Here is a 12,101-nt window from a genome sequence, read left to right on the forward strand (position 1 = left end):
ACTGTGATAGATTGCTGGCCACCAACTCACCATTCTGAGCACCGAGAAAGGAAAATAATCATCAATATTTATGCTATTTTTGTTTCTAGTAATCATATGTTATGTAACTACAAACAGTTCCAGGAAAACAAGATAGACTGTCCCTTCTGGGGGTGATGAGAGAGTGACAGGGAGCAGCTATAATACAGATGAAAATTCATTCACTGGCCTGCAGCTCACCTCCTGCTGTGGAGGTCTGGTTCCTAACAGACCAAGGACTGGTACTGGTCCTGGACCACTGTGCTGGTATTGTGGACTCCTGCTCTAAACCCAATAGTGGGACATTCTGTAAGCAAACCACCCTGCTTCCTCCCAGTTTCTGAACAAATAAATGGCATTAAAATTGGGAGAGGAACAGTTATTTTGCCTTAAAGGAAAACAACCAAGTGCAACAAATGAGTACATTCTTTCAATAAACTGTGAAAACTGCTTTTTGTGAATCAAGGAAATTTATATGGACTGGATATTAGATGTTAATTTTATTGGGAACAAAAGAGCATTTTTTTTCACATCCTATCATTTTACCCCAAATACTCATTATGTACTTTCTGTGACATGTTCATCTCGTCCCTCAAATACTTCAGGAAAAATGAATAAAGAGTTAAAAAGAGAATGAAATGAGGGTCTGTCTTGATTTAAAAACAGATCTGCATAGCTGCTATGGATTGAACTGTGTCCACCCTTGACTGCCAATGTGATGGTATTAGGAAGTAGGACCTCTGGGAGATACACAAGTTGACATGGGCTTTTGAAGGTGGTCCCTCGTGATGAGATTAGCCTCTCCCACTTTTTCTTTCTTATTCTCCCTCTTCCTCCTTCCCTTCCCCCACCAAAGTGAGAACATAGCAAGAAGAGAAAGACCTGATACAAGTCAAGAATGTCTTCACCGGGAACTCAATTGTCCACCAGCTGGATGTTGCATAGTCTCCAGCCTATGACAACCTGTGGGACTGAGAAATTAGTTTTGTAGTTATTGATGCTGGATGATGAAATATAGGGTTCATGGCACTCTTCTTTCTTATACTTCTTATATTTGAAATCATTTTAGTAAGAAGTTTATGGAATGAAGTTTCTCTCTTAGTGATACACTGAGGGGCCCAAGATAGTAGATTCAGGCAGGTCTCTGATGAGTGAGTCATTGGAGAACCACTGCTCTTTACTCCAACTCTTCTCTTGTCAGCTGAAAACCATCCCCCCTCACCTGACAACCTTACCTCCAACGCTATCTGCATCTCCACTCCCCTGCTAAACTACTGAGTCATCTAGCTGTAGGTCTTGATGATTCAGGACAAGGTCTGGAAGCAGAAGGAATGTGGACATTTTTAGAAAGAATGAACTGGGCAGACTCCTCCTTGGTTTTCCCTTCCTTAGTGTCATCTTCAGGTAAGGGATTGGGCCTGGCTAGGGAGTGAGCCACAAGTGGGACTGTGTAGATATCTGCAGGTGAAGGGAGGAGGAATTCAGAACCCAGTAACCAGGAGGTGGGAAACTTACACAGGACTGAGGAGGGAAGGAAGAAGCACTGGGGAAAATATAGTGCCTACCAAATGGCCAGACCTACATGAGTCCTCTGGTTAAACGTTGAGGTCACGTACTTCCTGCTGGAATTCCTACTCCAGATGTGGAGCAGATAGAGCTGTACGCACTGCTAATGAGTCATGGGAAGAGCGACAGCCTCTGCCAGGGGCCCTTTGGTTCCACTATAACTATGGGCATCATCGCAAGCCAGAGAGCAAATGGCAGGTCATCCAAAAGATGACCTATTTTAAATAGTATTTAAAATACTACAAAATTTGTCTAAGAGCCCTGACATATCTTGTTCCCAGAGTTTTTTAGGAGAGATGATTCACCAGCTTAATTTGGGTTTCTGCTGAGGAATCTACAAGCTTCCCTATTGGTAACTTCTGACTTATAGCTACCTGATCTCATCCCACAGAACCCAAGTGATGGTAAGTTCCAGTGGGCAAGACCTCTAAGGTGCTCGGTGTCACAGCAGCTGTGTGCCAAGTGGTCTGCCACTCCCAGTCCTGAGCCCACGACCCATGAACATCACCAGACAGTTACAGTTCCCGGCCCACCAGAGGCCGCATTAGCATCATCAGCAACACGCACCTCTGCACCATTTGTCCACTGATTGGCACTGAGCTTCAGTCTGGAACAAGTGTTCTGGAGGAAGTCCAGTCTCCCTCATCCAAGAGATGGCAAACTGAACCCTGGGGTGTATGTCTCACCTTAAGGATGCAGGTAAGTTAGAGAAGACTTGGGACCCAGGAACTCTGGTTCCCAGGCTAGGAGACTTCCAGGAAGGGCAAGATGAGCGAAAGCTCAATTGCATCCACTGCTGGGGAGCTCTCAGATGTCTGCAAGACCCAGAGTGGAAGTTCCTTTCCCATTGCCCCTCAAGTCTGGCTCCGACTTTATCAGCAGACCTGCCTCCATGTAGCAGAAGGAAATAAATAGTCAGGCTGTTCTTCTGGGTTCCAGGCACAGTGGGGGAGCCCCAGCTCTAGTGACCCCAGGAAGCAGTCATGCAGGTGGTGGCTGACACACTCCCAACTCAAAATCCAAGGAGCTCCCGCTCCTCTTTTGCACAACACAGACCCTGGGTGTCTGGATAACATGGACCTGCATTCACAGTGAGAAGCATTCTCTTCTCAGCCTTCTGGCAACTTAGATAAATGTCATGTTTCATCAAGGAATCCCTCACTGAGCGAGGTTGGGGTATGAGACTAGCCTGGGGATCTGTTCCCTCTTTGATGCTCCAAAGAGACCTTAGAGTTTCAAAGGCCTCGAGAGGGTTACAATCACATTTATGTTTTTCAGGGACTTTGCATTATGAATCTTGTTGAAGAAAAAGGACAGAAACACAGAACAAGGCTGGACATCTCTGGGTCCCAGCTGATTCTGAGTTGAGTTTCAGCCAACAGACTTCAGAGTCAGGTGATTGTGTCATTCACAGACCACCTTTGAAGAAGGAATAGAGGAAAGAGTTTTGGGGCAGAAAACAGTGTGGTCAAAGGGACATGGAAATCACACAGGGCAAGATGAAACAAGTGTAATTACTTGTTTCTCTGCACTTCAGTTTCTTGGAGTTTCTACTCCTGAGAACAGGTACATGGAGATAATCAGAGGCATTGGTGGTGCCCCTGGCACCTGATGCTCCTGATGATAACCAGTTTGTATACATGTACCTGAGTCCAGAGCCGATTCAGCCTTGTGATAGACCCAGGTTTTCCCTTCTTGGGAAGGCTGTAATGCCTCACTACTGGTAACTCACAACTGAAGTATGGGATGAGGTCATGATGGTTGACCTGTAGGCCAATTTCCAAGCATGGAAGGATGGTTGGCAGTGGAAGGGTAGCCATTTATTTAGCTTGGTTACCTTGGTTCTTAGCAGTGGCTACTTCCCACATCTAGAATATTTTTCTCCCAGCTTTTTGCATGACCGGGTCCATCTCTACGTTTAGCATCATCTCAAATGAGCCTATCTCAGGCTTGCTTTCTCTGGCCACTGCACTCTCACAAGCACTGACCTTGATCCAAAAAGTGCCTATAGAAACTTCCCTTTGTCAAAACAATATTTCTACTTAACGAAGTGGAAAAATGGAAGAGGATAAATTGAGAGTTTGAGGTTAACATCTGTATACTACTTTATCTAGTAGAGAATCAACAAAGATCTACTGTACAGCACAGGAATTCTGCTCAATAGTCTGTTATGTACTGTATGGGAAAAGAACCTAAGAAAAGGGTATATGTGTATGTATAAGGGAATTAATTTCCCATACAACTAATACTAATGCAATACAGTAAATTAACTATACTCCTATTCAAATTAAGAACCGAATTTTTAAAACTGATTATGTCTAGAGACCCATGAAGTTGTTTAGACTTGCAGGATTCCAGATATGATGCTGGAGATGGCAGAGTAGGTGTAGAAATCTAGACATTATATGAGGTTGCATTTTCCTGAGCTTTGGTGTCCTTTTACTTCTAGGGTCACCTTTCATTTGTCTTTGGAGGATCTATGACAAAGGCTCGGAGACAGCAGCTGGGTGTTAGTTGAAGCATGAGAGGGATGTGCTAGTACGAGAGTGAAATCCCAGCTCCATAGCCTTGAAACATATATGCAGGTCAGGAAGCAACAGTTAGAACTGGACATGGAACAACAGACTGGTTCCCAATAGGAAAAAGAGTACGTCAAGGCTGTATATTGTCACCCTGCTTTTTTAACTCATATGCAGAGTACATCATGAGAAACACTGGGCTGGAAGAAGCACAAGCTGGAATCAAGACTGCTGGGAGAAATATCAATAACCTCAGATATGCAGATGACACCACCCTTATGGCACAAAGTGAAGATGAACTGAAAAGCCTCTTGATGAGAGTGAAAGAGGAGGGTGAAAAAGTTGGCTTAAAGCTTAACATTCAGAAAGCTAAGATCATGGCATCTGGTCCCATCACTTCATGGGAAATAGATGGGGAGACAGTGGAAACAGTGTCAGATTTTAATCTGGGGGGCTCCAAAATCACTGCAGATGGTGATTGCAGTCATGAAATTAAAAGACATTTACTCCTTGGAAGGAAAGTTATGACCAACCTAGATAGCATATTAAAAAGCAGAGACATTACTTTGCCAACAAAGGTCCGTCTAGTCAAGGCTATGATTATTCCAGTGGTCATGTTTGGATGTGAGAGTTGGACTCTGAAGAAAGCTGAGCACCGAAAAATTGATACTTTTGAACTGTGGTGTTGGAGAAGACTCTTGAGAGTCCCTTGAACTGCAAGGAGATCCAACCAGTCCATCCTAAAGGAGATCAGTCCTGGATGTTCATTGGAAGGATTGATGCTGAAGCTGAAACTCCAGTGCTTTGGCCACCTCATGCGAAGAGTTAACTCATTGGAAAAGATCCTGATGCTGGGACAGATTTGGGACAGGAGAAGAAGGGGACGACAGACAATGAGATAGTTGGATGCCATCACCAACTTGATGGACATGGGTTTGAGTAAACCCCAGGAGTTGGTGATGGACAGGGAGACCTGGTGTGCTGCGATTCATGGGGTTGCAAAATGTCAGACACGACTGAACGACTGAACTGAAAGACTGACTGACTGACTGACTGAGCCTTGGGTTGGGGCACAACTTATGTCCCAAGTTCCCTGGGAAAACAGCCTGTAGCTTCCCTCGCCATGACTTGCTTGAAATCAGACCCAGATTGGTTTCTTCCTTTTTCATGTCCTGCTTCCCCTGAGACCTCACTGATTTCTCTAGGAGAAAACTTGTTTAATATAAATTCATTTATTTTAATGGAGGCTAATTAATTTACAATATTGTAGTGGTTTTGCCATGCATGGACATGAATCCACCACAGGTGTACATTTGTTCCCCATCCTTAACCCTCCCCCACCTCCTTCCCCATCCCATCCTTCTGGGTCATCCCAGTACACCATCCCCAAGTACCCTATCTCATTCATCAAAACTTGACTGGTGGTCCGTTTCACATATGATAATATACATGTTTCAATGCCATTCTCCGAAATCATCCCACCCTCACCCTTTCCTATAGAGTCCAAAAGACTGCTCTATACATCTGTGTCTCTTTTGCTGTCTCACATATAGGGTTATAATTACCATCTTTCTAAATTCCATTTATATGTGTTAGTATGCTTTCTGGCTTACTTCACTCTGTATAATAGGCTGCAGTTTCATCCACTTCATTAGAACTGATTCAAATGTATTCTTTTTAATGGCTGAGTAATATTCCATTGTGTATATGTACTACGGCTTTCTTATCCATTCATCTGCTCATGGACATCTATGTTCCTTCCATGTCCTGGTTCTTATAAACAGTACTGCGATGAACTTTGGGATACATGTGTCTCTTTCAATTCTGGCTTCTTCAGAGTGTATTCCCAAAAGTGGGGTTGCTGGGTCATATGGCAGTTCTAGTCCCAGTTTTTAAAGAAATATCCACACTGTTCTCCAGTGTGGCTGTATTAGTTTGCATTCCCACCAACAGTGTAAGAGGGTTCCCTTTTCACCATACCCTATCCAGCATTCATTGCTTGTAGGCTTTTGGATAGCAGCCATTCTGACTGGCATGAAATGGTACCTCATTGTGGTTTTGATTTGCCTTACTCCGATAATGAGCAATGTTGAGCATCTTTTCATGTGTTTGTTAGCCATCTGTATGTCTTCTTTGGAGAAATGTTTGTTTAGTTCTTTGACCCATTTTTTTATTGGGTCGTTTATTTTTCTGGAATTAAGCTGCAGGTGTTGCTTGTATATTTTTGAGATTAATTCTTTGTCCATTGCTTCATTTGCTATTATGTTCTCCCAATCTGAAGGATGTATTTTCACCTTGCTATAGTTTTCTTTGTTATGCAAAAGATTTTAAGTTTAATTAGGCCCTATTTGTTTATTTTTGCTTTAATTTCCAACATTCTGGGAGGTGGGTCATAGAGGATCCTGCTGTGATTTATGTCGGAGAGGGTTTTGCCTATGTTCTCCTCTAGGAGTTTTATAGTTTCTGGTCTTACATTTAGATTTTTAACCCATTTTGAGTTTATTTTTTGTATGGTGTTAGAAAGTGTTCTAGTTTCATTCTTTTACAAGTGGTTGACCAGTTTTCCCAGCAACATTTGTTAAAGAGATTTTCTTTTCTTCATTGTATATTCTTCACTCTTTTGTTGAAGATAAGGTGTCCAGAGCTGTGTGGATTTATCTCTGGGCTTTCTATTTTGTTTCACTGACATATATTTATGTCTTTGTGCCACTACAATACTGTCCTAATGACTGTAGCTTTGTAGCAGAGCCTCAAGTCAAGAAGGTTGATTCCTCCAGTTCCATTTTCTTCTCTCAGGATTGCTTTGGCTATTCAAGGTTTTTTGTATTTCCATACAAATTGCAAACTTATTTATTCTAGTTCTGTGAAAAATACCTTTGGTAGCTTGATAGGATTGCATTGAAAATAGATACATTGCTGTGGGTAGTATACTCATTTTTCTATATTGATTCGTCCAATTCATGAACATGGTATATTTCTCCATCTATTTGTGTCCTCTTTGATTTCTTTCATCAGTGTTTTATAGTTTTTTATATATAGGTCTTTTGTTTCTTTAGGTAGATTTATTCCTAAGTATTTTATTCTTTTCATTGCAATGGTGAATGGGATTATTTCCTTAATTTCTCTTTCTGTTTTCTCATTGTTAGTGTATAGGAATGCAAGGGATTTCTGTGTGTTAATTTTACGTCCTGCAACTTTACTGTATTCATTGATTAGCTCTAGTAATTTTCTGGTGAAGTCTTTAGGGTTTTCTATGTAGAGGATCATGTCATCTACAAACACTGAGTTTTACTTCTTCTTTTCCAATCTGGATTCTTTTCATTTCTTTTTCTGCTCTGATTGCTGTGGCCGAAACTTCCAAAACTATGTTCAATAGTAGTGATTAGACCTTGTTCCTGCCTTTAGGGGAAATGCTTTCAATTTTTTACCATTGAGGATAATGTTTTCTGTGGGTTTGTCAAATACCGCTTTTATTATATTCAGGTGTGTTCCTTCTATTCCTGCTTTCGGGGGGGGGGGGTTATCATAAATGGATGTTAAATTTTGTCAAAGGCTTCCTCTGCATCTATTGAACTAATCATATGGTTTTTATCTTTCAATTTGTTAATCTGGTGTATTACATTGATTGATTTGCGGATATGGAAGAATCCTTGCATCCCTGGGATAAAGCCCACTTGGTCATGGTGTATGATCTTTTTAATATGTTGTTGGATTCTTTTTGCTAGAATTTTTTTAAAGATTTTGGCAACTGTGTTCATCAGTGATATTGGCCTGTAGTTTTTCTTCTTTTCTTTTCTTTTCTTTTCTTTTTTTTTTTTTTTTTTTTTTTTTTTTTTTTTTTTTGTGTGTGTGTGTGTGGCATCTTTGTCTGGTTTTGGTATTAGGGTGATGGTGGCCTCATAAAAAGAGTTTGGCAGTTTACTTTCCTCTGCAATTTTCTGGGAGAGTTTGAGGAGGATAGCTGTTAGCTCTTTTCTAAATTTTTGGTAGAATTCAACTGTGAAGCTGTCGTGGGCTTTTGTTTGCTGGAAGATTTCTGATTACAGTTTCCATTTCCATGCCTGTGATGGGTCTGCTAAGATTTTCTATTTCTTCCTGGTTCACTTTTGAAAAGTTTATTTTTCTAAGAATTTGTCCATTTCTTCCAAGTTGTCCATTTTATTGGGATATATTTGCTGATAGTAGTCTCTTATGATTCTTTGTATTTCTGTGTTGTCTGTTGCGATTTCTCCATTTTCATTTCTAATTTGTTGATATGCTTCATCTCCCTTTCTTTCTTGATGAGTCTGGCTAATGGTTTGTCAATTTTATTTATCTTCTCAAAGAACCAGCTTTTGACTTTCTTGATTCTTGCTATGGTCTCCTTTGTTTCTTTTGCATTTATTTATGCCCTAATTTTTAAGTTTTCTTTCCTTCTACTAGCCCTGGGATTTTTCATTTCTTCTTTCTCTAGTTTCTTTAGGTGTAGAGTTAGGTTACTTATTTGGCTTTTTTTCTTGTTTCTTGATTTAAGCCTGTATTGCTATGAACCTTCCCTTTAGCACCACTTTCACAGTGCCCCATAGGTTTGTGGTTGTTGTGTTTTCATTTTTATTCATTTCTATGTATATTTTCAAATCTTTTTTATTTCTTCTGTGATTTGTTGGTTATTCAGCAGCGTGTTGTTCAGCCACCATATATTGGAATTTTTTAAATTTTTCTCCTGTAATTGATATCTAATCTTACTGCATTGTGGTCAGAAAAGTAGCTTGTGATGATTTCAATTATTTTGAATTTACCAAGGCTAGATGTATGGCCCAGAATGTGATATATCCTGGAGAAGGTTCCATGTGCACTTGTGAAAAAGGTGAAATTCATTGTTTTGTGGTGAATTGTCCTATGGATATCAATTAGGTCTAGCTGGTCTATTGTATCATTTAAAGTTTGTGTTTCCTTGTGAATTCTCTGCTTAGTTGATATATCCATAGTTGTGAGTGGGATGTTAAGAGCTCACACAATTACTGTGTTATTGCTAATTTCCCCCATATTTTTAAAAATAATTTTGGCTGCACTAGGTCTCCATTGCTGCTCAGGACTTCTCTGTTTGCAGGAAACAAGGGCTACTCTGTAATTGCAGTGCACTGGATTTTCAATCCTGTGCTCCTCTTGATGCAGATCACAACTCTAGGGCACTCAGGCTCAGTAGTTGTGGTCCACTGGTTTAGTTGCCCTGGGGCATTTACAATCTTCCCAAACCAGGTCTCAAACACATGTCTTAAGCACTGGATCAAAAAGGAAAACACTTTGGAAGGAATTTGAAATACATCACTTTTACAGGAAACTTGCCACCGTGGCTTATTTTTAAGGAGGCCTATAGAGGATTCTCCACTACTTCAAGTAACCTCCTGAGACATGGACTGATTCAGGTTCCCCTCCCAAGTGTCCCTACAGCATCTTGACTGTCCTCCCATGTCGCTTTGTTCTTGCTTGAGTTTCTGAAACCCACAGTAGGCCACAGCTTCCAGAGGGCAGGGCTGTCACTTGACTCACTTGCAAGTATACATCAGTAGATTTTGTCTCATTATACCAGACTCTAATGTCAAAACAAGGCTACCACAAAGATCACTTATACTATTATGAGGATTACATTACAGGTTAAAATACTATAATCAAACCTTAAATAACATTGTCTTAAATACAATACAATTTCAATTCTCTTTCATATAATGTTAGTGCAGGTCTCTCCACAGAGATGGGGACCCACTTCTTTCTTGTCACATCTTCCACCTGTGCTACTTATCTCTGGTCTAATATGTCTGCTGCAGCTCCTGACATTACATCTGCATTCCAGCTAATGGGACAGAAAATAATACTTCCATTTGGAGGTGACATATCATGTCTACTCAAATTCCACTAGCCAAAGTATCTTCCATGGTCATGGCAAACCTGGGGGTGGTGGGCCCACAGAAGGGCAGGGGAATGTGATCCTACTACAGAACATTCATGATGAGTAACAAGGGCCAACACCCTTCATTCGTGTCCCTGTAATTCATTCTTCTTCAGTTCTCCCCACACAGCTCTCAGCCTGTTTGGGCCTGCAGATATGGATATGGATGAGGTTATAAGAGAGGACATGGTCAAGGGTGTGCAAATATGGAGAAAACAAGAAAGGAGATAAGATAAGAAAATATAAAAATGCAAAATCTATAGGAAAGCATGCTTGTAATAATAATTTTGAATTTATACAATTTAGGTATACCTGTGGTTTATGAATCAATTTATAAAATAAAAAATAAGAGAAATGTAAAATATAAATATATTCACTAAACCCAACAAAATAATAAGGCTATATCATATTAAACACATAGTAGTATCAGGATTCAATTTGGATGCACATTGCAAAAAACTAGCACAACCATAACTTTACCAAGATAAACTTGATTTTTCCTTCCCACTGAAACAAACCTGGAGGTGGGCCAGCCAGAGTTTGGGTATAATCCATCTCCAAGGTTACATGATTGTCCAATTCAACTGCAAGAGTTCCAGCTATCACAACTAAAATCCAGGCAGCAGTTAGGAAGAAGGTAGGGAAGGGAAGAGACTCATCTCTCAGCTAAATCAGTTCCTTGAAAGCAGTCTTCCAAGATATCCCTCTTACATGTCTGCTTGCATCTCAAAGTCACCAGTCATGACTAAGAGCACAGGTGGGTAGGAAATGCAGTCCTGTCGCTTCTGGGCTCATAGCTATATAACAAACTATTTTCAGTTTTGAAAGAGAAGCAGAGAATAGATCATTTTGTAGGTAGCCACAAGTGCCTGCCTTAAAGAACAAACTTTTTCTGAATAAATGAGGCTGAACTGCTGGGCACAGTGTGGGAGGCAGGAGGGGGGAGCAGCAATGAGAAACAGCTAGATGGATCTGAATTGTGCTCCAGAATAAAGAGGCAGACTGGTCAATAGGGATCTTCTAAGGATTGAGGTGAGGATTATACAGACCACATGACCCAATTTGTTTTGAAAACTGTTTTTCCAACTCAGGTCCCAAATCTCTCTCAATTCTTCAGCTTCTAAATACCTTGTCTTTTTTACCTCTCATTCTGACCTACCTGTCTCACCTTCCTTATTTCTGTTCACGGCACTTCTCCATCCAGTCATCAATATTACAAGATCCAGTACTGATGAGTGAGCGACACTTTCTAGAAGTGGGTAGACACAATGGCATTTTCTACATTAATATTAGTTTCTGCTGATCAAGGTCTTTTGAAAGGACCGAGAAAACTAGAATTATGGAGATTTCACGTTTCCTCCTAAATCCCAAACAAGAATGTGACTTCCTTGGACCTGGAGGGGATGCATTCACTTTTGTATCCACAGGTCTTAGTAGAACAGTAAGTCCCCAGTACATGAACAGGTTACATTTCAAAAGGATGTTCAAAAATCCCAGTTTCTTCATAAGTCCAGCAAAGTTACTTAGGTACCCAACTAAGACAATTGGCTATATATTAGTTTAAAATTACTATTTTTAATAATAGTAATTTAATAGTAATAATAGTAATAATAGTAATTTTAATAGCTTTATGATACTTTTCACACAAATAATACATAAAAAAGAAACACAAACAATACAACAGTTTTAATCTTGCAGTACCTGGATAGGGCATGGCAACCCACTCCATTATTCTTTTTTTTTTTTTTTAATTTATTTTTATTAGTTGGAAGCAAATTACTTTACAATATTACAGTGGTTTTTGCCATACATTGACATGAATCAGCTATGGATTAACATGTGCTCCCCATCCTGAACCCCCTTCCATCTCCGTCCCTATTCCATCCTTCTGGGTCATCCCAGTGCACCAGCCCCGAGCACTTGTCTCATGCATCTAACCTGGACTGATGATCTGTTTCAAACTTGATAATATACATGTTTCGATGCTGTCCTCTCAGATCATCCCACCCTCGCCTTCTCCCACAGAGTACAAAAGTCTGTTCTGTACATCTGTGTCTCTTTTGCTGTTTTGC

The sequence above is a fragment of the Muntiacus reevesi genome, chromosome 5 (assembly GCF_963930625.1).
Source record: "Muntiacus reevesi chromosome 5, mMunRee1.1, whole genome shotgun sequence".
In the NCBI taxonomy this organism is placed as follows: Eukaryota; Metazoa; Chordata; class Mammalia; order Artiodactyla; family Cervidae; genus Muntiacus; species Muntiacus reevesi.